Source organism: Phyllostomus discolor, chromosome 6, assembly GCF_004126475.2.
Source record: "Phyllostomus discolor isolate MPI-MPIP mPhyDis1 chromosome 6, mPhyDis1.pri.v3, whole genome shotgun sequence".
Classification (NCBI taxonomy): Eukaryota; Metazoa; Chordata; class Mammalia; order Chiroptera; family Phyllostomidae; genus Phyllostomus; species Phyllostomus discolor.
This window is the reverse complement of record NC_040908.2, coordinates 96772702-96798714: the sequence shown is the minus strand read 5'-3', so window position 1 is coordinate 96798714 and position 26013 is coordinate 96772702. Positions and strand designations below refer to the sequence as shown.

The 26013-nt window shown below is 40.6% G+C and overlaps 1 protein-coding gene across 2 annotated transcripts in view; it reads left to right on the top strand.

The window, feature by feature from the left end:
* The window catches only part of MAML2 (mastermind like transcriptional coactivator 2), a 347162-nt gene that overhangs the window by 238585 nt on the left and 82564 nt on the right, over positions 1-26013 (top strand). The gene's annotated exons all lie outside the window — the stretch shown is intronic.

Sequence of the window (26013 nt, the reverse complement as noted above, 5' to 3'; positions counted from 1 at the left end):
TGTACAAGATATTGTGATTATGCTGAGTATTGGTATAAGACCACACATGATATTGAGAGTATTTAGTAACCAGTTTACACTCATACCAACCAATTAAAATGTCTGAATGCTGCCCTGACTGGTGTGGCTCAGTGGATTGAGTGCAGGTCTGCAAGTCAGAAGGTCACTGGTTCAATTCCCAGTCAAGGCACATGCCTGGGTTGCAGACCAGGTCCCCATTAGGGGGCATGCAAGAGGCAACCACACACTGATGTTTCTCTCTCCTTCTTTCTCCATCCCTTCCCCCCTCTCTAAAAATAAATGAATAAAATCTTTTTTAAAATGTCTAAATGTCCAACCCGTCATAATAGATCCTTCTACAACTCCATGTTGGTACTTAGTATCACCCTTAAATAAGCCATAATTCTTGTCTGCAAGTGCAGCCTAAAGAGGGAGATGGGCTTTAAAAACAATCATTTTATGAGTAGAAAGGGTAATGATATGGGAGCACCACAGAGACTGTGAATGTTACCTAGCAAATGGAAATCGGCGAAGGCTTCTGGAGAAAGTAATGCCAGTATCAAAACGTTAAAGAATGAAATTGTCATGACTACAAACAACAACAACAAAAATCCATGGTTACTTTATATCCTGCCCTAAACAGTATGAAGAAATAGCTCTGGGCCTCCAGAGCATACACTAGTGAGTACACTCTAGTTCTTAGGGAACTTGAGAGAGGAAACTCTTCCTAGAAGAAAGGGAGGGCAGGAGGGAGCTGAATGCTGCTTTGTGCTTGTAATTTGACAGGTCCACGTTAGTTCCAGGCACAAAGACAGCACATTACATGTCAAAACAGTATGTCAGGACAGTATGATGGTGCAGAGCCTAATTTCAATCCTATTCCTGGAGTAGTTTTCATGATCACGGCCCAAAAAAGAATGCCACAGCACCACAGACTGTGGCCAAGCTAACCTTTGCCCTAAATGTGAGAAAATTAGATTAAACTAGGATTCAAGAGCTGTGTACCAAGTTAGAGCTTTCAGCTCTTATTCACTAAAATGTGTTTTTTTTATTGTAAATTATGAAGAATGGACTTTGAGTAGAATCATGTGTATATTCTACAATGTGGTTCCATTTTTAACATGGGCAGTTTTGGGATCATTTAAAAATAAACAGTAATGTGGAACTACTTTCCAAGTTATCCATAGCCATTTTGATTTGGATAAGTTTATGTTCAAATTCTTACTGACATCCACTAGGTATGTGACTTCAAGCAAGTTATTGAATTTGTCTAAGCCTCAGTTTCCTAACCTTTAAATTTTGTTAGAAATTTTTTTCCTTAAAACACTAGGATTTTGTGAGAATGAAATAATCTAATTCTCAGCTAAGAGTCTAGAATAAAGTTGGCTGTTACTATGATTGTCATTGGAAATAGGCGTATATGATACCGCAATATTTTTTAACAAGTATTAGCATTATGTACAAAAGGCATTAAAAAAGAACTATTGCTATTTTTTCTACTGTCTAGCAATATAGTGAGTTGGGAGTGATTTATCATCCCTGGGCCCAGACTTTGGACCATAAAAATGGAAATAATAAATAATGAGGTATTAACAAGAGCTAGCCACTCTATAACTGGCATGACTCTGTCTCCCTTACTTGGGGTATCTCACTTCACCCATATAAGGGAAATACTATCATTCTCATCTTGTAGGTGAGGCAGTTGAGGTACAGACAGGTGAAATAAATTTCCTAAAGACACACAGATAATAAGTAGCTGAGCCAGGACTGTGGTGGTCTACTTTGAAGGTTGTGCATTCAGCCACTAGGCTATACAGCTAACAGGTAGGATGTGTTTGGAAATGAATGACCACCTATAGATCATTGTGGAATTCTCAAAAGAAATATTTCTTTTAATATTGGACCATATTTTACATAATACACATAGTAGATGAAGTCCTCTTGGGATAGAGAAGTCTTAAAACACTAACCTTTAGAGCTGTTAAAAGAATTAAAAATATCTGTGTAACTATTGACCTTCCTGAGGGTAAGCATGATGGAGCTCACCAAAATAAACAAATTACAACAGGAAATATATCTTTTTGGTGCCTTACCAGCCCTTCTTTGGGAGCCTTCCTGCCACTTCCAGCATCTGTCCCGTTTCCAGCTCTACTGCTCATATAAACTGTATAACATGCTGCTGGCCTTTAAGTCACCACCAGTGGGTACTAAAGGCAAAATCAACAAACATCTTCCAATCCCTTAGATAATGTTTACTTTTCCCAGTGCATACAACCAATATAATGCCAAGACAATTTTCACTTTTTCAAAAAGTCACTTTAAAAAGTGTGGGAGATGGTGGTGGTTTTTCAAGCTAAAGGCATGTTTTTACCTTTAAAAATTATATTTTACTGATTATGCTGTTACAGTTGTCCCAAATTTTCCCCCTTTACTCCCATCACCCTCCACTCCCTCATGCAATCCTCACCCCTTTGTTTGTGTCCTTGAGTCATGGTATAAGTTCCTTGGCTATTCCATTCCCTATACTGTACTTTATATCCCCATGGGTCTTCTGTGACTACCAATTTGTACTTCTTAATCCTCTCACCTCTTCACCCATTTCTCCAAGCCCTGCTCCCATCTGGCAACCATAAGAACACTCTGCATATTCATGATTCTCTCTCTGTACTTCTTCTTTTCTGGGTTGGTTTTTCAGATTCAATTGTTGATAGATATGTTTCATTGCGTTTTTTCTGTTCCTAGTTTTGATCTGCTCCTTTTTCTTAAATAAGTTCTTATAACATTTCATATAATAATGGTTTGGTGATAATGAACTCCTCTAGGTTTTTCTTCTCTGGGAAGCTCTTCATCTGCCCTTTGATTCTAAATGATAGCTTTCCTGGGTAGAGCAATCTTGGTTATAGGTCCCTGCTTTTCTTGACTCTGAATATTTTTTGATAATCCCTTCTACCCTGCAAAGTTTCTTTTGAGAAATCGGCTGGCAGTCTTGTGGGAACTCCTTTGTAGGTAACTAACTTCTTTTCTCTTGCTGTTTTTAAGATTCTCTCTTTATATTTAACCTTTGACATTTTAATTATAGTGTGTCTTGGAGTAGGTCTCTTTGCATCGATTTCATTTGGGACTCTCTGTGCTTCCTGGACTTGTATGTCTATTTCCTTCACCAAATTAAGGAAGATTTCTTGCACTATTTTTTCAAATTTCTAATTTCTTGCTCTTTCTCTCTCCTGGCACCCCTTTGATGCAAATGTTGGTATACTTGACAGTTGTTCCTTGCACTATCCTCTTTTTTTTTATCCTTTTTCCTTCTTGTTATTCTGATTGGTTGTTTCTTGATTCCTTATGTTCCATATCCTTGCTTTGATTCTTGGCTTCATCCATTCTACTGCTGATTGCCCATAAATTGTTCTTTATTTCCATTAGTAAATCCTTCATTTCTGCCTGCATCTTTTTTATGCTGTTATTTTCCTGACTAAGTTCCTTAAGCATCCTTATAAGCAGTGTTTTGAATTGTGCATCTGATAAATTGATATTGTGCATAAATTGTGCATCTGATATTTTGTTGAGTTCTTTTTCTGGAGTTTTGATCTGTTATTTCATTTGAGCCATGTTTGTCTCCTCATTTTGACAGCCTCCCTGTATTTGTTTCTATGTATATAGGTAGAGCTTCTATGATTCCCTGTCTTGATAGTGTGGCCTAATATAGTAGCGTCTAGTAGCACAGCCTAACCTATCACCCAAGATGGGTACTTGACATGCAACCTTTGTGTGGGCTGAGTACACTTTCCTCTTGAAGTTGAGCCTTCATTGCTGTTGGCAGGTCAATGGGAGGGATTTTCCAGGCCAGTCAGCTGCCAGTACTGGCTGTGACCACTGACCACCAAACTCTACCTTCTGTGGAGGATCAGCTGTGTAGCAGCAGGGTGGTGGTGCTCCAATGTGGTCTGTAGCTATCCACTGGGTACACAGACTCTGGGGTTTCCTGGGTGGTGCAGGACAGGTTTAGCCACTACCTGTGTTCTACCCAGGACCACACAGCATGAGCTACAAAGCAATCTGCAGATGGCTGTTACTTGTGTTAGGCTTGGAGGTTCCCAGGTGAAGCAAAATTGTGATCCAAAGCTGGCTGCTGCTTGTGCCAGGCCTGATACCACTTAGCCAGAGGTATGGTTGCTGGGGACTTGCTGAGGCTGATTGTTGCTTGTTTGATAGGATTTAGGAAGATTGGAGCCTGAGCTGAGAACATCCATTCACATGGAAATGCAACTGTTTACAGCTTGAGTGGGCTGTAACTTGGGAGGAGCATTCCCCAGTGCAGAGCAAACCATGTAAGCCAGGTTGATGGAGTCTCAGGTATGGCTGACTCTGTAGTTGTGTTGAGGGGGAGGGTTCAGAAAAGGAGCAGTGCCCTCTGCCAGCACTTCTATTTGGGAGAAAGCTGTCCCCCTGCTCTCACCCTCATGCCAAACACTTCAGTTTTTTCCCCATGTGCCACTGGTACACTTTTAAGCCACTGCCCTGGTGCTGGAGCTCAGAGGGAATAAGTCTGAGTAAGTCCGTGTGCTGGCCCTGTAAGAGGAGCTACTTGGAACTCCAGTAGTTCCTTTTACCAACTCAAACTCCTCTGATTTTTACAGCCAGAAATTATGGGGGCTTATCTTCCTGACGCTGCAACACTGGGCTGGGGGACCTGGTGTGGGGCTAGGACCCCTCATTCCTAAGATATTCCTCCCAGATTTTTATCTACCACACGTGGGTGTGGGATCAGCCCATTCCATATCACCACGTCTCCATGTCTCTACATCTCCATGTCTCCACATGTCCTACTAGTCTGGATGGTTATGGTTTCTTTAATTCTATAGTTGTTGGACTCTCATTCAACTCAATTGCTGATGCTTCTGAGTGATAGATGTTCTATAGTTGAGTTGTAATTTTGAGGTGGTTGTGCAAGGAGGTGAGCTGTTTTTACCTATGCCTCCATCTTGACCAGAAGTTTCTAAGGCCTCTTTTAAATAGACAAGTAATGGTTACCCACTAAAGCTTTATTTCACTTTTGTAGATTGAACCACAGTGTTCCTTCCAGTTTAATGATTCTGTGAGATATGACTCTGAAGTCTTGAGTCTGCATTGTAAGTGAATGTACAAGAGCTCTATAGCCAAAGAAGTGTTGCCCTCTTGAAAGCATTCACCTTTGTGGGGTTGGGCCCATTCTAATAATGCTATTGCTCAATACAGTTAAGGAGTTTTTCTCTGGGAATTGTCTTCAGAGCTTTTAATACATTGACTGGATTATTACCAATGCAATAATATTTATCTTGTCAGGGTGACTTTTGAAAACAGACAAACTGGGTAATGCTGCTTTGGGTCAAAAACAAGGAATAGCTATGGTGTCATAGGACTGCATTTCAAGCTTGTTTTGTAAACTTTCTCTGAAGGCAATACAGGAAATAAATGAGTTTCTTCCTCAGGTGAAAATTTTGAGAAGGAACTTTCATTTGGATATACATATTTCAAAGGTTTTTCTCATTTTTATTGTCTCATCCAGTATATTGCCAAGTAGTCTCAACCCAAAGAGAGGAGTTTCAACTCTTCCATCCCAGCAGACAGTACAAATGTGTATCTAACTTCAGATCAGCTAAATCTGTTACTTGAGATGAAACCCATGGGTGGGGAGGGACTGATAATTAAGCAATTCTTATATCAACTAAAACATCCTAAATGAAAACACTAGTCAAGAATTTTTTCTGCTTGTCATACTCACTTTGTGTCAAACATAGGAAGATTTACTATGGGATTTGTTAATTGGGGCCCTTTAGCCCTGGAAATGCTAGAAATCTTGGCTTTCTGCTATATAATGGTACATTGAATTTGTTCATTTGTTGCTTGTAATTTACCTAGTAAAATATGGTTTTCTCCTCACCTCTCAGAACTCTGAACCCAGACAGATATCCCTGCTCAGGCAGAGACTGAATTTGGGGAATTCCTAGGCCCCACTCCCTTTACTGGGTACCCACCTCTGTTCTCCTGGAGGTACCTGAGAGAAGGATGCAGCATAACTGAATGGCTGGAAACATCTTTATTGTTCCATGTCTGGGGTGGTTTTTAGTTACCCCTTCTCCAGACACTGGGAGAACAAGTGGTATTTGGTATTTCACAAAATATCTTCAGTGACTCTGTCTTGCTAACGTTTGGCAGTTTTCAAATTGAAATACCTCCCGGCTATAATTTTGTTCCCTTTCTGATTTGAAGGTTATGGGAGAGGGCAAGAGAGGGATGTAATGCGTGCAGTTCTGATTTATCTTCCCGACTTGTTTAAGATGTGAAAGAGTTACTGGTTGACCAGAAGAACTCAGAGTTTGGTCCAAAAGCACTAACCTCTTGAATCCAAAAGTGATCTTTTTCAGGGCTTGTTAATTAGACACTTAAAAGTGTAAAAAAAAATTAACATTAGATCCATGAAACTTAAGTGGATTCTATATTTGGTTTATAATTTTCCCATCTCTAAATATTCTGAGAGGGAAGGCAGCCAGTAAATGGATGGTTTGTTATGACCGAAACATAAATTTGTACATTTCCTTCTTAGTTTGAAGCCAAGCTCCTCAATCATAGATTGAGAATCTCGCCCTTTTCTTCTGCTTAGCCAAGTTTATCCTTCATTACTCTACATATCAACCCTGACTTAAATCAGGCAAGTCTCTTAATGTTCTCCTCCCCTCTTTTTAAAGGTAATTTTACATATATCTGACCCTAAAGATTAACACTCAAAAAACTGTTTCCCAATTGGCCTGCATGAGGGTGGAGAAATCACTGTGATCCTCATATATGGACAATACTTCTAAATCGCTGTGGTTGTCCTGTGGAAGTGCCAGAGAAGAGGGAGAACCTTGAATCAGCTGGAAATACATTCTCTAATGGGAACACAATCATGAATTCAGGGTTCTGCAACAATATATCATCTAAACCACTCCTTTTCTGGGGTCTAGATATTGTCTAAAGGATCGAGCAATTGGGCTAGTGCCAGGGTTTGGATTTAGGGGCTAAAATCAGGTTAGAGGAAGTCAGGAGCATGAAAGGCCAAAGACAAAATCAAGCTAAAGTCCTAAAAAAAGCTGGGAAACAAAATCAGCAGTATACTCAGAACTCAGGGGTGAAGCCAAAAGATAGTAACTAACCTATGGTTAAGGGTAAAGTATAAATAGCATGAAATCAAGACTGAAGTTAGAATAGAGACCGAAGAGATGCTAAGTGATCATTGCAGATGACCTCTGACCATTTGATTTCTGTTATGACTCACCTTGGCCAGGTGATGCTGGCAGAGGCGGAAGGGCTGGGGCAGACACATGACAGCTGTCAGGTCTGTGGCAAGCCGGGAGAATGTTTTTGCACTTTCATTTTATCTTTGACATTTTATCATTTGTTTTTTAAGTTTACAAATGAAATAAAAATTTCTTTTTAATGCTCCACGAAACTAGTGCTACGGCCAGGATTCAGTCAATTTCTAGGCACGTTAATATAATTTGTAATGAAGAATCTTGATTGGGAAAATTGGCAGAAGGGGAAATTTTTATGCTTTTGTTAGTTTTAGGTAGTTAGTTGATTTGTTTTAACATTAGTCTCAATTCCATGCTGTGTAAAAATAACCCATATGGTAGACATTATCAACCTTTTTTTAACAGGTAAGGATCTGAGGCTCAGGGAGGTTAAATAACTTGTTTAGAGTAACTGGTCTGATTTTAAGTCCAACAATAATAACTACTATGATGCCTAAGTTAGAAAATGGGTGGAGATGGTTTGGGCTGTGCTGACAGGGCATTTTTGTGGTATCTGTTTGAAATTTCACTGTTGTCTACATTCCCAGTTTATTCTACCTCGGGGAAAATTTAAGCCAATTCTGATGCACAGGGTGGGACAAAGTGTGTCTTCAAACAGTGTGCTTAAGTTGCCTCATCTGAATCCACAGATTGTTATGTTTCCTGGTCTGTTCAACCAGGAGCCACAAACTAAAGATTGCAGGCTAAATTGAGTACTGTTCCATTCTTAACTCTAGCAATTTATTTTGTTCATTCATTCCAAAAATATTTATTGGGTGTGTGCTCTATGCCAGACAGAGTTCTGGATATTGATACTACAACTGAGAACAAAGATGAAGGTATGAACCCTGGCTGGTGTGACTCAGTGGATTAAGCATCAGTCTGCGAACCAAAAGGTTACCAGTTTGATTCCCAGTCAGAGCACATGCCTGGGTTGTGGACCAGGTCCCTGGTAGGGGGCATAAGAAGCAACCACATATTGAAGTTTCTCTCCTCTTTCTTCCTCCCTTCCCCTCTGTCTAAAAATAAATAAGTAAAATCTTTTTTAAAAAGGATGAAAATGTGGTATAGCAAGGGGAAAAATAAAATTTTTTAAAGTTAAATAACCAGAGAGTATTTTCAAATTCAGCTCCTTTCATCATATTGCAAGCTTATTTTAAATTAAATTTATTGGGGTAAAATTGGTTAAAACAGTTATATAGGTTTCAAGTATACAATTCTATAATACATCATCTGTATACTGCACTGTGTATTCACCATCCAAAATCAAGTCTTCCGTAACCATATATTTGATCCCTTCACCCTTTTCCGTCTTTCTCCCCATCCCCCTTCCCTCTGGTAGCCACCATACTGTTGTCTGCTATCTACGAGGTTTTGTTTGTTCATTTGTTGTTTTCAGTTTGATGCCCTACATATGAGTGAAATCATGTGGTTCTTGACTCTTTCCATCTGACTTATTTTGCTTAGCATGATGTTCTCAAGGTCCTTTCGTGCTGAGTAGTCATCCATTGTATATATGTACCACATCTTCTTTATCCAATCATCTATTAAAGGGCACTTTGGTTGTTTCCATGTCTTAGCCACCATGAATAATGCTATGAATAAATGTTTTCAAATTTGGGTGGTAGATACCCAAAATAGGAGTTGCTGGGTCATACGCTAACTCTATTATTATTTTTTTGAGGAACTTCCATACTGTTCTCTGTGGTAACTATACCAGTTTACATTCCCACCAGCAGTGAGAGAGGGTTCCGTTTTCTCTACAATTTCTCCAGCATTTATAGTTACTAGTCTTGTTAATTATAGCTATTCTAACAGGTGTGAAATGGTGTGTCTTTGATCTGCATTTCCCTAACAGCTAATGAAGTTGAGGATCTTTTCATAAACTGTGTCTGTTGGTCACTTGCATGTCTTCTTGGGAGAGGTATCTGTTCAGGTCTTCTGCCCATTTTTTAACTAGGTTGTTTTTTGTTATTGAGTTGTATGAGTTCTTTATATATTTTAGATATTACCCATATCATAGGTATTGTTTGCAAATAACTGGTATTCAGTTGATTGACTTTTAGTTTTGTTGACAGTTTCTTTTGATGTACAGAAGCTTTTTTGGTTTGGTATAATACCATTCATTTAATTTTGCTTTTGCTTCCCTTGCTTTGAGGTCAAATTCATAATATTCTTTCTTAGATCAAGGTCAGTAAATTTGGTACCTATATTTTCTTCTATCTAATTTATTGTTTCAGGTCTTATATTTAGGTCTTTCATCCATTTTTAGTTAATTTTTTTTGTATGGCAACAAAAATTACTCTAGTTTTTAATATGGCTTTCCGATTTTCTCAGCACCATTTATTGAAGTGGTTTTCATTTTCTCCATTGTATTTTTTGGTTTCTTTGTCAAAGATTATTTGGGCATATACATATGGGTTTATTTCTGGGCTTTCAGTTCTGTTCCATTGGTCTGTGTGTATGTTTTTTCTTGTAGGCTTATTCTTGTTTCTGTTGCTAGGCTAATTTGCTGCTGGGCTTTTTGGTACCTCTGATCCCAGATAAAAATGGAAAAATCCAGCCCTGGCTGGCGTAGCTCAGTGGATTGAGCATGGGCTGTGAACCAAAGTGTCACAGGTTCGATTCTCAGCCAGGGTACATGCCTGGGTTGCAGGCCATGACCCCCAGCAACCGCACATTGATGTTTCTCTCTCTCTATCTCCCTCCCTTCCCTCTCTAAAAATAAATAAATAAAATCTTTTTAAAAAATGGAAAAACCCAAGGGAGTGGTATGTGATTTAGTTTTTAAAGCAAAAAATCCAAGGGTTTTGTTATATTTTTAAGTGATAAGAAAGTTTATTCACTCTTCTTCTTTAACATGATCCATCAACATTTAAGATCCTGCTCAGGATTACTGTTAAGAGTTTAACAAACAATAGGGTAAAACCATAATTCTTGCATTCATTCATGTGATGAAAATTTGTTGAGCACCTACAGTGTGCCAGGAATTAGAGATTAAAAGATTAAGTGACCCAAAGAACTCTCTTTGCACTCAGATAAAAGATCAGGAAGGCATGGTCCCTCTTTTCAATGAGCTTTTGATCTGAAGAAGACATCTGTCCCTAATTCTTACTGAATTCCCATTGGGCATATATACTGCATTATCTGTATCCTCAACAATCCACTATGTAGTAACTGAGCCCAAATCACATGGGCCTCTCCCCTAAGACTACAAGTTCAACTTTGAACATGTTATTTTAACCTTTTATAGAATATAACTCTATTTTCTGGATATTCCACTTCCATTTCTATTTTGTCATCCTACTATGTAATAGCTCAGAGCACAATAGAGTGAATTCTTATAAAGCAACAATTAACTCCTTTATCCTGCGGTAAAGAAATGAACACTATACCAAGAAGAACATGTTAGGGTTTAAATCCACAGTTAGGGGAGTGACTTTTATTATTCTCATTCCAAGGTCTTTGTACATGTGTTGCATCCATCAGTAAGAGCTGTGCATTTAAAGCATTAATGGGTAATGTAGCCTGTTGAACACCAAGTTTCCAACCAAGGAGAAAGGGGTATGAGGTTAAGATGTAGATTTGATTCTGGAGACGGAAATGCAAGAGGGTTAATGGAAAATCTGACAGATATTTCACTGTAATGTGCATTAATGTAGGTAACTCAAACAATCCCCTTTGCAACCATTCTAATTAGTTTTGCGTTTTCTAATCACATGTCCGTTGTTATCAGTTTGGTAGTGGGGGGTGCTTTCTTTTTGTGAAATCTAAAGGAAGCAAAAACCCATTTAGGCAATGCACTACTGTAATCAGTAAATTTGCACATTAATGTTAATTAGAGTCAGGCACAAAGACTTGAGATTCAGGAGATGTTTACTATGAGTACTAGATTTACAACAAAAGACTGCACGAATGTTTAGACTACTAAAATCAGAGATGTAATGTGAGTGAATCATCTTACTCTTCTACATCAGTTGTAAGCAGGGAAGAACAAGCTTACACACACACACACACACACACACACACACACAGCCTAAGCACCTCTGGATACTAATTAGAGAACTCTGGTCAAATATTTGCATTTTAAGCAATGAATTCAAATAATAAAGTGGCACCTTATTCTCCAAGCAATAAATTGAGTACAGCATAACAGGGCAAGGCCAACAACTCCTTTCCTGTGCATCCTGCAAAATCAAGTTTCAAGGTCCCTGAGGATGGATGAACTCAGGGGGTGGTTGACCTGTTTACCTTCCCTTGGACTGCTAATTCCCTCCACCTGAATCACTGGCATTTCCCACAGTTTACTTTTCACAGGAGCTTAAGTTCAGCTCTACCTTCAGGAAACATGAACCTCATAGACAGGGAGCCCCTTTGGCCCTGCTTTTTGGTAGTCCACAGGTCAGTGTGAGTGAGCACATGAGGGTATGGGCCCCACATTCTGGTCTTTGGCTCACATTTCTTCTCTTTTTCTATGTCTTTGTCCCATATTTCCCACCCTTGGCTGTACCCTCTCCTCTTTTATCCTTTGCCTACAGACTAATTTTGAACTTTCCTCTCTTCCCTGACCTCCTTGGGATGTGTTCTATGGCAGGCTTTGAAAGCAGGTGCTGAGGACATTTAGCCATTGGAGTTGTTATTGGCAACAAGGGTGAAGAAATGTTTCTTAGAAAAAGATCCATGTTGGCATCTGCATGAGGCTGATGAGCTGGCAGGCCCATCTCTATATCCCACAAGACTCTGGCACTGATAAATGAATTCTGAATGGACATACCCAGGTGCAAACCATCCAGAATAGCTTCTGACCATTGTCCCTTCTCGCTTCGTGTGCTTACTTACTGGCCTGCCTCCTTCCAGTCTTGCCAAGCTGCAGCCAGAGTGAGTATTCTAAAATAGGTATTCGATCATGTCAGTCACCTGCCTAAACCCTTTGGTCTTCATTTTCTCAGAATGAAATCCAACTCCTCGTGGCATGTAAAGCCCTGCATGAGCTGGCTCCTGCCAAACACTCTGGATTAACTGGTTCCCATTCCCAGCTTTCCTTCTCCCTTGACTCCCACCCACTTATTGACATTGTCCCCCCAAATTCACACACTGTGCACTCCGGCTCCCACCACAAAAAGTGTTATCTGATTCCTAAAAAGTAGCACACTTTCTCTCACCCTCATGTCTTCAAATATGCTGTTCTTTCTGTTTGGAACATTCTTTTGCTCTACTCTGCCTGGCTAACCTAACCTTAAGCTTTCTCAGTCTCAGCTAAGTCATTTCCTCCAGAAGATTTCTCTGGCCTCCCAATCTGGGTTAGCTCCCATCCTATATTTTCTGGTAGCTCCCTCCACTTTCTCTCTTTTAGCAGGTATCACCTCTCATCTATCTTTGCTCTCATGTGTCTTCCTCAGCTGCACTGCAAGCTACTTGAAGGAAGGAATTGTGTCTGTCTTATATGCTAATCCCTAATACATCTATGTGTAAGGCACCCACAACATACTTATTGGACAAATGAATTGTACCATTGACCTATCATTCTTTCTTCTGTTTGGAGGATTTAAGGATGCTAATACTTTACCTTCTCCTCTTCAGAAGTACAAATAGGGGTAGCCCTAGCACCTTCCTCCATTTTATTCTGCCCTGAAAACACCCTTTGCCCAAGAACCCACACCAATAGTTCTAGTTGTCAGGACTAGAAACCAGAGAATTCACCCTCAGCTGCTGCACAGGTCAAACCTATGGAAGGGGAATCTGCAGAAACAATTTAGATGGAGGCTGAACTGACCTATGTCCTGGGCAATCATATGGGTAGGAGTCAACTAAGAGAATTTTATCAAGAATATTCCAAGCAATTCTTTCTTTCAGAAAACATCAGTAAATATGGAACATCAATAATTTACCAATAGTGATTAGGACACAATCCCTGTCCAGAAACAAGTGATTATAATGTAGTATTACATGGTTTCTGATAGGAGTTACTATGAGGTATTCTGAGGACACAGAGATGAAATTCCTATTACAGCTTTGGAAACCAGGAAAGACTTCCTGGCAGAGGTATCATATCACCTAAATGTCTGTCTCAAGGAAGAGTAGGAGTTACTGATGTGGAAGGTGGAAAGGCTTCCAGACAGAGCCTGAGTTCTTTTGGAAGAGTTCAAGCAATTCCATATGGCTGGACTGTGGAGTGCAAGGTCAGCAAAGGACAGAGATGAGACTTGAGAGGTAAGCAAGAGCCAGATCACAAGGAACCTTACAACTATAGGAGGGAGCTTAGATATTTATGCTGAGAGCAATAGAAAGTTATGGAAACAGTTGTGTGGGTGTTTTTAAAACAGGTATGACTTATGCCTACCACAAGGTAGCTGCTTACTTCAAACATGTTGAATGTTAATGAGATTTGCTCTTCAGATAAGTTTCTGTAGTTACAATATAGGGAACACACTGGAGGGGCCCAGGGCAGGGGCAAGCAGACCTGTGCCGAGAACATTTTAGTGATCTTGAATGTGCCAACCTTAGAATGTCTCTGTGTGTTACCTGTCCGCTCTCCCTTGCCCCTCAGATTTGGCTTCCCTGAGGTCAAAGCTGTACTTAGCCCCAGCTCCAGAAGACTTCTTCCATTAGTTATTGTCCCATATCTTTCCCCTCTCCTCTCTGTCTTCAAACATGCTCAAGTCCCCAGCACCCTTCAAAAATAACTTTCTGTCAACATTCCTACCCCTATAAACCCCATTTTCCCAGTTACCAGGCTCAGAACCTCTGCAGTCAGAGTAATTCCTCTCTCTCCCTTAGGCCTACCCTCCCAGGTGCTACTCTGACACCACTGCTGACCATCCACACCTCTGCCTCTTCTCCATCTCCGCTGCTGCTGCCCACGTGCTCTCATTGTTGCAAGTCCCCTTTCAACAGGTTAGATGGTGTGTCTAAGCGGTTTTACCCTGCTCCATACCCCTTGGACCTGAGGCCAGTGGCTGGGGTTTCCATGAACTCTGTTGCTTCTGCCAGTCCTCCTCCCCAGAGTCGCAGTTATACCCCAGATCCAGTCTCTTCACAGGACTAGCTGTCCTCCCTATGACTGTCTCTTTCCCAACTACTCTTTTTCCCTACTGTCCACCTGCTTAGACAGTCCTGAGGTGTCCTGGAAGCCCAGCCCCTGGCCCTCTCCAACCCCTGTCCTAACTGCCTCATTGCCATACCACCCTCCTCAAGCTGTGCAACTAGTGACGGGCACTTCTCCTCCTCCAGTGTGTACAACATAATGCAAACACTTCCAGTACAGTTCTTACCTTGTATTGTAGCTTTGTTTAGGACCTATTTGGTCTAGGGAACTGTGAATTCCTAGAGAATTGGGACCATGGAATTTTTCTTTCCTTTTTTGAACTCACAAAGCATTTTGTATTTCTCGTTGTATTCTCTTGCACCTTGAATTGTAGTTATATCTATACTGGCCTTCCATGAAATTATAAATTCCTTAAGAACAGTCTGTATACCATTCGTCTTTGTACCTCCAAGGGCTGACGGAGTACCTGAGAGGAAGTCCCAATATCTGGGCACAGAAAGACAGGAAAGGAGGGGAGAGCAAAAGAAGGAAGGGAAAGAAGTTATGAGAGGTGTATTTTATAAGCTGTATGGTCTTAAAATCAAAAGAAAAGAAATAGTTTGAATAATTCTCATATCGATCTAAATATGAAGTGTACATTATTAAGAATTTATACATTGTTTACTTCCAAAAATGTTGTGAGCATCTTAATGACCAAATGGCTTTGATCAGGTTGCTTACATTCTCTGAAACTAGGCTGTATCACCTGTGAAATGAAAATGGCACCCATTTTTGCAAGATTATTGAAAAAGTCCCATGAAATAATCCATAAGACATACAACAGATGCAGGCCCTGCATCTCGTATGTGATGAATACGTGCTAGCTTGCTTCTCTGTACAAAAGAAGGACCATCAGAACCAAATCCATTTTAAAAATCCAAATTAAATGTTAGTAGACACTTGCACTGGCTGAATTCCAAAACCCAGCCCTCAATTAACTCTGAGTTTCCAGGCAACTAGGCAAAAAGAAATCATGTGGGGATATAGGGTTTCTTTTTTTTTTTTCCAATATAAAAGAAAGCATGCAAGTTCATCAATGAAGTCAAACTTTTTCCTGGAAATGAATCTAAAGGTACATTTATCATTGGAAGAATTAGGTAATATGATGGATGCCTTCCACTGGAAATTTTGCAAAGACCATGATGCTCTTTACTTTGATGTTTCTGTTATTAAGCTGCATTGTAAAATCTGAAGCCAAAACACTAGATTTTAAGTCAGTAAATATTTTCCCCAGGAATCTGAGATAACGTGATACTGATATAATGTTTCTAAAGCTCCGTTTCAATGGTTTTCACACTTTGTTTTAGCAAGAATACTTTTTTACACCCCTACCCCTTTCCAGGGTTTCCCAGAGGTACCTCCCTGGAAACTTAGATTCCTTCAAGAGAGTTTTCTAACCAAGGGTTCTGTCTTGTTGCAAGAACAGAGTTTAGAGGTCACTAAAGGGGGAAATATTGGGCCAACTGTAACAGAATAAATAAGAATTTTAAAGGAATGCATAATTAAAATTCCCATTGAGTGCCTCACTCTTATATTGATTATTTTGATGAGTGTCTGGTAAACCCATGCAGTGTGTAAAGCAGGTTGGACTTGTGTAATGTCTACCTTAGAATTGAATTTCAGGAAGAGCTTTTCAAAAGTCCTTTTAAACCACAATCTTATCCCTCCATACAGAACAAAACTGTAAACTTCAGATGTGACCCTTCTGCTCTCCAGACCAAGCTCATTAAAAATCACCATGAAGCCCTGGCTGGCATAGCTCAGTGGATTGAGTGTGGGCTGCGAACCCAAGTGTCGCAGGTTCGATTCCTAGTCAGGGTACGTGCCTGGGTTGCAGGCCATGGCCCCCAGCAACCACACATTGATGTTTCTCTCTCTCTCTATCTTCCTTTCTTCCCTCTCTAAAAAAATAAATAAATAAAATCTTAAAAAAAAATCGCCATGAAAAAAATTAGCAGTCAGTATACATTTGACGAATATTTAAGCACTTCTTGTGTTCTGAAAGCCACCCACTGCTGTAAGACTGTAATAAACTGGGTATGTTGTGTGGCAGTGGGAGCAGCATGGGTGTGTATGAGAAATGCAACACTTGAATTCTGGACCCAAACTTGTCGCTGAATATCTTACCATTAGCAATCAGACCTTGTTTACTTTGTTACAACTTTATTCTGTAATTCTAAGACTGTAAAATGCAATTACTGTTCTCATTTTCAAATTCGATTTTATTATCAAAGTGACACATACAAATAATATCAAAAGACAAATATTGCTAAAATGGAAAAGCTATTCTTTGGCCCCCCCTCCTTTCACCCTTCTTAGTCTCTAGAGGAAACCACTTTCATCATTTTGACTTGCCTCTCCTGGCATTTACCACCATATTTCTAAATTCTCCCATACCTGAAACCTCTGGATTTACTAATTTAAGCAACTTTTATTGCTTCTTATAATAATAGGTGAAGACTTTAGTTTTATCTCCAATGTTAGTTTCCTGTCCCTGTTTTCCACAATATGACTATGTCAAAAAAAATATGTTTAAATCCATATCAGTGGTTTCAGAATTCTGAAAGACCAGCAGTATACTGTAACTGTAATCCCTGTCCAGGAAGGAAGGGTCAGACTTGTGTGTGTGTGTGTGTGTGTGTGTGTGTGTGTGTGTGTTTTCTGTGAATCTCTGGCTGAACCTTCGTATACCATCCAACCATTCTGTAAAACATCTCTCCATATGTTTTCTACACTGTAATTCCTGTTAGATAAAATGATTTCTCTGTTTCTCTTCCTGGATACATCTCCCCAGGAGCGCTCTGCCCCAGCAACATCCTGATGGGTGTTCTCCTGGGCTGCTGATGCAGCTGTCGTCCCAACACTCCTGCCACCATCCTGGGCATCCCTTTGTTTCTTTCCTTTACCAGATTCCCTGCTACTCAGTCCTGTGTGTTTGGCTGCTTGTTTGTTATTTACTCTCTCATGTTGGTGGACTACTTCTGCTGTTAACTTCCTGATGAAGGGTGTGTGAAAGGGAAAATGTTGCAACCCTCAGAGAAATTATGGCTCATTTGAGGTAGTAAGAAAAAAAATTCCAGACACCGAGAAAGAAAATTGTTAAACATAGATAATGCCCTAATAAGTAAACCTGGTGCTACAGAGTGTGCCAGAAAGGATGAGAAAGGAGCCCTCATTTATTGAGCACTTACTGTGTGCTAAGTGCTTTCTCCATGTCATTCCTAAGAAATAAAAACAATTTTCTCCTCTTCACATGTGAAAAGTTGAGAGCAGAGTGGTGCAGTAATTTGCCTGAGTCACACAGCTCTTGGGTGGTGGCCCCGGAACTCAGAGACCACGTCTGCCTGCTTCCAGCCCACTCCACATGCTGTGTCTCAGCCGGAAAACATAAACGCACATCTTTGCCCTCAAGGAATTTGTGTACCGTGTCTTTAGTCCAGTGTCAGACAGTCGCTATTTCTTGGCACAGTATGCTGCCCTTTTAAGAGAGTGTGTGTGTGTGATTAACCTCTGGTTAATGCAACAGCTATTTGAATAGTTCCATGTACATGAAGTTTTTTAATTATATTTTTCTGCGAAACTCTGGAACAGAGCTATGTCCAAAGGAGATTTCAATTCTTTATGCTCCTCTATTTGTTAGGGATTAGGCAGGTACACTCTGATCTGGTTACAACTGAAAATATGTTAGTGGTTTGCCCTTCTCCCAGGTGGATTTTGGTTTCTATGGCAGTCAGTTCATTTTCAGACATTTATCACATTTAGCTCCTGCCTAAGGGACATCCAGAGTCATCGGTGGGGAATTAACTGAGTAGAAGGAATGAAACATACTTCTGACCAGCAGGTCAGTATTGTACCAGCAGGTCACTCCAAACTTGCGCTCCCTGGAAGTCTGCACTGGTGGTTCTCTCATAAACAGAACATGAAGGACAAGGGGTAGAAACATAGGAAAGGGCTTCTTAAAAGTGAATGAAAGAAAGCAGAGCCATTGTTTATTTTACAAATCAGTTATTAACTAACGTGAAGCAAACAAATATTATCAAAGCATCTTATTCCTGCTGGCACAGGTGAAGCTCTCCCACAGCCTCTCTCCCCTGGGGGTCTCCACACTCCACATAGACGAATGGCACCGTCAGCCCGCTGCTGGGATGGGAGCAAGGGGACAGCTCTCCCTGTGCACGCCTTGCTCTCTTCCCAGGCAGCCCACTTGCTGTCACTGCTCTCAGAAGCAGGCACATGAAACTTTCATAGAGTTACAAGTTAGAAGCAGGTAACTGTTCTCTCAACAGACTCCACCTTTGAGTGCTGGGTTCCAAAAGTTCAGTTTTAATTTGGTTGTTTGGCACTCTTGGTGCATTTTTCCCTCATAGGAACAATTTAAAGAAAGTTTATTAAGTCCTCAGGCTAGCCTATTTGACTTTGAGCTATTAGAGTACTAACCATGATTTCTTGCACATCACATAAAGAAAAGAAAAAAGGTTTTTTCAGTGTGCACTGATTGAGCCAGGCATTGTAGTGGAACCAGGAATCCAGTCTGTTCAGGAAAACAGAGAAAGGTGAGTCCCTGGTGCACACAGAGCACTTGAATTCCTTGGAAATCACGGGGAAGGGCCTGCCACCTCTGCCTGGCTCCAGGTTCTGACTGGGGAGACCAGGAGCATTTCTGGCTGAACTTTCATGGCAGAAGGAAGCAGGCCTTCAGACCATGGGAAGACAGGAAATGACATTGGCTAGAATATCACCAGTGAAGGGGCTCAGAGCTCTTCATTTCCAGTGGTCATTTATAGACATGTAGAGCTCAGGGACTACCTGAATGTCTATCAATGTCTGTGCCTATTTATACCAGTTTTGTGGACTGACTTTTATTTATTTAATTTATCAAGATAAAACAGTTGTGAACCATGGTCTTTTTTTTCCTTTTTTTTATTTTAATCATTGTTCAAGTACAGTTTTCTCCCTTTTACTCCCAATCCAGCCCACCCACCCAAACCTCCCCACTTCCCTCCCATTACCACCCTCCCTCTAGTTTTTGTCCATGTGTCCTTTAAATTTGTTCCTGTAAACCCTTCCCATTCTCCCCTGAAATTCCCTCTTCTCTCCCCTCTGTTCACTGTCAGCCTGTCCTCTATTTCAGTGTCTTTGTGAACCATGGTCTTTAAAAATAGCACGGAACGGTCAAGGGCCCACCGCCAGGGCAGCCGGACACAGTGGCCTCACCGGGCTATGCTCCGGACTCCACACCAGCCCCAGGAGGCAGGGCACAGTCAACAAGGCTTGTGTTTTACATATGTGAATACTGCCCATGGAACTATCTACTTCTGAAAAAGCAGTGCCTTACAACCACAGTGACTCCTGAACTGAGGTTTCAACCCATTCGTGTGATGCCAGTGAAATTGTCTGCACAGTCAAACCAAAGAGAAAGCCAGAGGGTCAGAAAGATGGGATCAAGAGTAGGAAAGAGAGATCCCAAGGGAGAAATGAAGGGAAATTTGAGCCCCCAAAAATGTATTTATGAGCATCCTTTCCACTGTGTAAAGATACTTTATAAGGCAATTTTAACTCTGACAAATTGCCTGTTTCTGTTTGCAAATGCAGACAAAGGCAACCATTCTCACAAATTTCTCCTGTTGCTTTTTTCTCCTTCTGTCATTCTATTTGGGGGGTGGGGAGTGGCGTAGCTATTGTAAAAATTCTTTCACATTTCTCTAAACACTTGAATCGGGGTCAATCTAAGTGAATGTGCATTCAGCTGGGTCCCAAGGCCCAAAGGGCAGGCTCCACTTGGACAGTTGGTACGTAGAGCACTGCCAACATCCGTTTTTGCAGAGCAGCACAAGGGCTGAGCTGTGAGCTGGTGGAGATTTCTGTAGATCTCATTTTCTTCATACTTAGAGGCAAGAGGTGTCTAACCACCTGTGCGTCTGCATGAGCTGGGGAATACTGGAGGCCTCTCCTTGGCCAGTTTGGGTGCACGGGTTCTCCAGGGAAGTCAAAGACAAATGGGTGAGAATCCCACCAGGCTCTTCCCTGGGTGTGGGAGGGCAGCCCTGACTTCCATGGGAATGGATCCCCTGCCAAAGTCGGATGCCGAGACTTCCCTCAGGGACCACAGCCCATCCCCCATGGAAGAAGTTGCTGTGAGAAGTTAAGCAAGCAGCTCTAAATGGCTGTGTGTGTATGTGTGCATGCCTGTGTATGCCTCAGCGAAAATAGACCAGTGCTCCATCTTGCTTACATTATAGGACACGTGGAATTTAAAATTTCACAGACAGAAAACAGTAAACAGAGTGAGGCTGGCATTTCTGTTCACACCTGTGTTACAAGATGCACACCATTCATACCTCCAGGTTTTACATGTTTGTCTCACACTCTTGAATGGCTTTGAGACTCAGCTTGAGTGGTATTTCAAGTGACTGTGAAGATCCCAATCCTCAGCAATAACTTTCAGTTCTAATTATTTCAAAATTAAGAGTTTCTTCCACCTACTCCTTGCCCTAAGGCAGGAAAGAGGAGAATTTACTAACAAATTGATTCTAAAAGTGGCTACATAGAACCCACGAAGCAAGGTCGACCAAGGTTCACTTTAGTTTTCAGGTTTAAGGAAGTATAAGAATATTTCATAGCAAGGCCAAATACCTCAAATGTATTAGCATTTGATCAACATGAAAGGTACTCTCTGAACACCAGTTGGGAATGGTAGAAACATTTTTCACATTCACCATTGTAGTCAATGACGCATGAAACAGCATGTTCCCGCCACAAACCCCATCAGCTTTTCCAGTAACCTGAAAAGACAAAGAAACGAGAATTGGGGAAACTCCTACTTACCAGTCAGGTTTCCCCTTCTACATCACTTCCTTTAGGAAGCCGGTCAGACAGATCCGCCCCCACCCGACTTCCCCTAGCACAGCTCTTCTCGCTCTTTAGGTTTTGCCTTCCAGAATTATCTGTCTTCTTCACTAGACAGTCTTTACCTCTCAATTGCCAGCAGCTAGCACACTTCCCAGAATGTTATAAACCCTTAAATATGTGTTTCATGACTGATGGAGTGTGGATGGGCCTGGGTTAGGTCTTGAAGGATACAAAAAGGAAGAAGATAGAAATCCTGCCCCATCTGGGAGGGAGACAGACAGATAATAACAAGACATCATACAATGCCAAACTTTGAAATACCTGTAAGAAAAAGAAAAGTTGAACTTTTGAGCACTTTAGTGATAAAACAAACAACTGTATTAGCTACTTCCTTGACTTATTAACTTTTGTAATAAGAGATAATGAATAAAATCCTATTCTTTTCCATTTCAATTTTGCTGCCAGGATAGCACAATACCAATAATATTAGGCAATGGACTTCATTTGGGGGAATATTATATCAGGAAGAAAACATGAAAGGATATCTACATCTTTTCTGGGACATCTATTCATCAGCTTTGTGGTATCTAACATTGAATTTCTAAACCTCAGAACTGAAAGCTAATCCATAATTGTCTTTGTAGTAAAGCTTTAGAGAGTGAAATAGTCACACTCAGGTTTCCGCTTACATTTCTTTGTTGCCTATTCCTATTGTCCCTTTGTCACTTAATTCATTTTTACAGGAACAATCAAAAGCAAAGTATGTTGTGCCCACTCCTTGGCCTCCTGCACTCCATGTAGCATTATTTACTGAGCACTGCTGGTGTTCTTGGCATCACAGACAACAGAAAGGAAATGAAGGCTCTTCCGTAACGGTTTGCTGATTCAATTGGAGAGAGGCATTTACAAAGATAACTTGAAATCTCAGACATAGAAATCTAACTTCTTTTCCTGTGTCAAAATGACTTGAAATCTTTTTCATACAGGGATGCTTGTCAGTACTCCTTTCATTTTTCCCAGCATCCAATGCACCTCTCCATACCCAATACAGACGAAAAGATGGAACCCAAACACAATTGCAAAGGTGAATGAATGACTATAAATTGGCCTTGAAACCACCATCATATCTTCACAAAAAGTAGACAGACACTGAATTTTTCCTCCACATTGACCTTTCAAAAGATAAAGCCTATTGAAGAGGTAGATTTTTTTGGACTGTTTGCCTTGTTGTTTTGTTTTGGTTTGGTTTGGTTTTGAGACAAATTACATTTTTCAAATGTCAGCTGTAACTCTCATGTGACCAAAAAGACCACAAATGAGAGCTTTATAAACAGAACACAATATTACAATAGTTTCCGGGTAACTTTGAATTTGGTAAGTACAGCATGTGCTTTCCTTTACACACTGCTGTATTTTGAGAATAGAACTAACCCAGGGCTACATGGCCCTGACGCCACTGACCTGCTGGGCGGCCACATGCAAGCCGGGTACCCACGTACCCGGATCACAATGATCACAGTGAAAGAGCTAATCAGAGAAGATATGTGGTCCCCAGACTTTGATCTTTCAGGACCACATTTATAATTGGGGCACTGACATATTATTTGCTATATTTCATTTTCCTGTGTAAAGACATTAAATATTCAGACAATTACCACCTACCGTGACCATCGTTTCATGAAAGAAAATACATTTTAGCATTTAAAAATCAGGAAGAACGTAACTGCAGAGTAAGTGACCATTATTTAAAGTGAGTAAGTATAGCTGTATGAAAAACTCACTTTGTGAGCCTTATTTTTATTTTTTAGTGCCCTCAGCAAGTGAAAAATTCCTTGGAAATGGACATGCATCTATAGAACACCATTAGACTAGGTAATTTGCATGGCTCCTTCAAGCTGTATCGCTTTAAGTCCAATACTGGAGCTTACCAATAAGTGAAAAAATAAAACGCCAACCAGAGATGTATCACCTTCTACTTCGTTGATGTTTTCCAGCCCCCAACCAACTGGAATGTGGAAGGCACTGCCAATTACACCCTACAACTGCCACCCAAGGTAGTAGATCTGCTTCGCTCCATTAACTTGTCATTGTTTTCAGCTGCAGTGACTCTTCTAATTAGGAGCAAATCTAACAACAAGAAAATCAAATAAAAAGAAATAGAGATGATGTCAAAGGTACAGGAGAATATAAAAGCAAAAGAAAAGCCTTTTTGAAAGGCTAAATTGATGATTTTGCCCAAAACACAAAAGTAAAAGAAAGGATTTATAGCACAAAGAACATAATACAATTCAGTTCAATTATTCAGCATTGTTACAGTATTAATGCTGCAGCCCAAGTTTCATTTGTATAAATTAAATGCACAGTCTGTTCCCTAAGATTGTACATGGTTTCCATAATAGTTTTTTGAAGTCCTCACAGATTGGAGATATAAATATGGAAATGTATGGTTATCAATATTTTGAGCCAAATCCTAGGGGAAGGGGTTTGGACCAAGGTCTAAAGCGCTTAACTGAAATGGAGCCACCGAGAGTCAAGTTTAGTCTTGGAGGCACATGTGAGAAGGTGACAGGAGTTTATCACATTGAGAGGCTTGTGGATGGGTCTTCTTTCCTTTGGCAGTGCAGGGCGAGAGGCTGGCTTGGTGTTTATTGCCTTAAACACACAGTTACTTTGGTGTGAGATCAGATCCCTGGTTCCCATTTAGGTTCATTTTATAGTAAATCTGTTTAAGAATGAGGTCTGTCTTTTAGAAAAACTGCCCTGTCCTTGAAAGAGATCTCTTTCAAGTTGAGGAGACTTGACCACTTTCCTTTTCTTTCTTGCTACACACCACCCTGGCTAAGGCAGAAAAAATAGTTTAATTTATTTCTGTGTAAACACTCACATTTAGATTCAGTATTTCAGAGATGGTATGAGTCTTAGAGATGTTTCTAATTAAACACTCCCATTTTACAAATGTAAGAGAAATTCAGTGGCCTCATCAAGTTCATTAACTCCTCAGAACCCTGATTAGAAGTGATCTGATTTCCAGATCAATGCTGGACACCCGATGATCAATTGCATCTCCCCATAAATATCTAGCATCTGAATATTAGCAAGTATACAGATAACTCTAGGTAAGAAGCATACAAAGGTCCATGGATCAATATGCCCTCAAGATATACCCTGAAGGAAGGTCCTTACTTCACAGAAATGTGGCCTAACTTATAATGAAATCTGTACTCAGCAAGTGGGCTAGTCAAGGTCACTGCAGACTGGAAATGGTGACCACCAGTGAGGAATCAGAAGAATTCTGTAGCTACTCGAACTTTTCATTCTCTTTAAAAATTTTGTCAAGAACAATTAAATAATCTTGGTACCCCCAAATCTTATACTCCATCTAATTTGTTTTCTTTATTTTTTAACACAATATACATTTTGAGGGTTAGTAGTGTATTTGGTCCAACCGCCAAGATACATGAACTGAGGACCCCTCCCTAAGGGTCTGCTGACGCAGTTAGAGAAGCCGCCTTGTGGGGCGACTTTTCCGTGGCTGTGACTAGTCTGACGGCCTGCCCGAGAAGACAGCTCATCTTTGGAATGTCCAGTGGTGACACATTGACTTCTTTTCATCTATCTCTGTATGTTAGGCACAAACAAGATGGACTGGGGTGGAAAAAGAAAATGGGGTTTGGGGAGTTGTACACACAGGAGAGATGAGGTTTGGTGACTGGGGAATTAACAGGGTAGGATAGTATCTAGTATCCCCAAATATCTACAGTATGTCTTTTCAGCATTCGGTACAAATGAAGTCACATGAGATCAAACTGGAATCTCAAAAGCCACAACCTTCCCACCCCATCTTGTCACCTGAGAATTCCCACCTTGTGCAGAGTTGCTCCCACACTCCAGGCAGTAGGGTACTGTTCGGATCCCACTGTCCCCCACTGTCCCCCACTGCCTGGAGCTACCCATTCCCATGGGCTGTGGATCCCAAAGCAGTTCCAAGTTCAGGGCAACATCTCTTTCCCTCTTCACACAGCCCTTTCCTTCCCAGGCCACACAGAGCTGGGATAGCTAGTCCCCAACACTTTCATGGACCAGTTACCTTGCTGACAAAACAACTCACCTCTTTTTCTTTGGTCCTATTGCTAAATAACTCCATCATAAAGAATTGTTTCCCCTCAGGAATCTCCAGCCCCTCTCAACAACTTGGTTGTGCATATGTCTGAATAACTGAGCATAAATTAGGGATATAGTTCAAGCCTCTTCTCACCCTCTCCATCCAAGTAACCCTCAGGTAAAAACCTGGAGAGAGGGCTCATCTATTTCCTCCTGCCAGGTGTACTCAAGTCTCAGATACACAAGAGATACCGAATTTACAACAGATTAATCATTGCAGGCAAATCTAAACAATAGAAAAAAGTCAAAGACTATTGCAGTCAATGCTCCTGAGGATGAAATGAGATTTATCTGTTGTTCACACTGACCATATTCCTGGGTAGTTGCCTATGGTTGCAAAATGAATTTGAAAATCTAAATTGATCAAGAGCACCAATCTAAGCAATATGATTTCTCTGTCATTTTTAGTGTTGTTATGTCCTCTAAAGTTACTGTATTATTTCCCTGTAATTTTGTTTCAATCACAAAATAGAAATATTTCAAATCAGTAGTGACTTTAGGTTTAAAAAAAAGAGTAAAAGGAGACAAAATAAGGAAAGAATCAAAGAAAGAGAAAAAGAGAATATCTCCCTTTTGCTCAAGCTGAAGTGCGTGTTTTTAGAAATGCCCAGG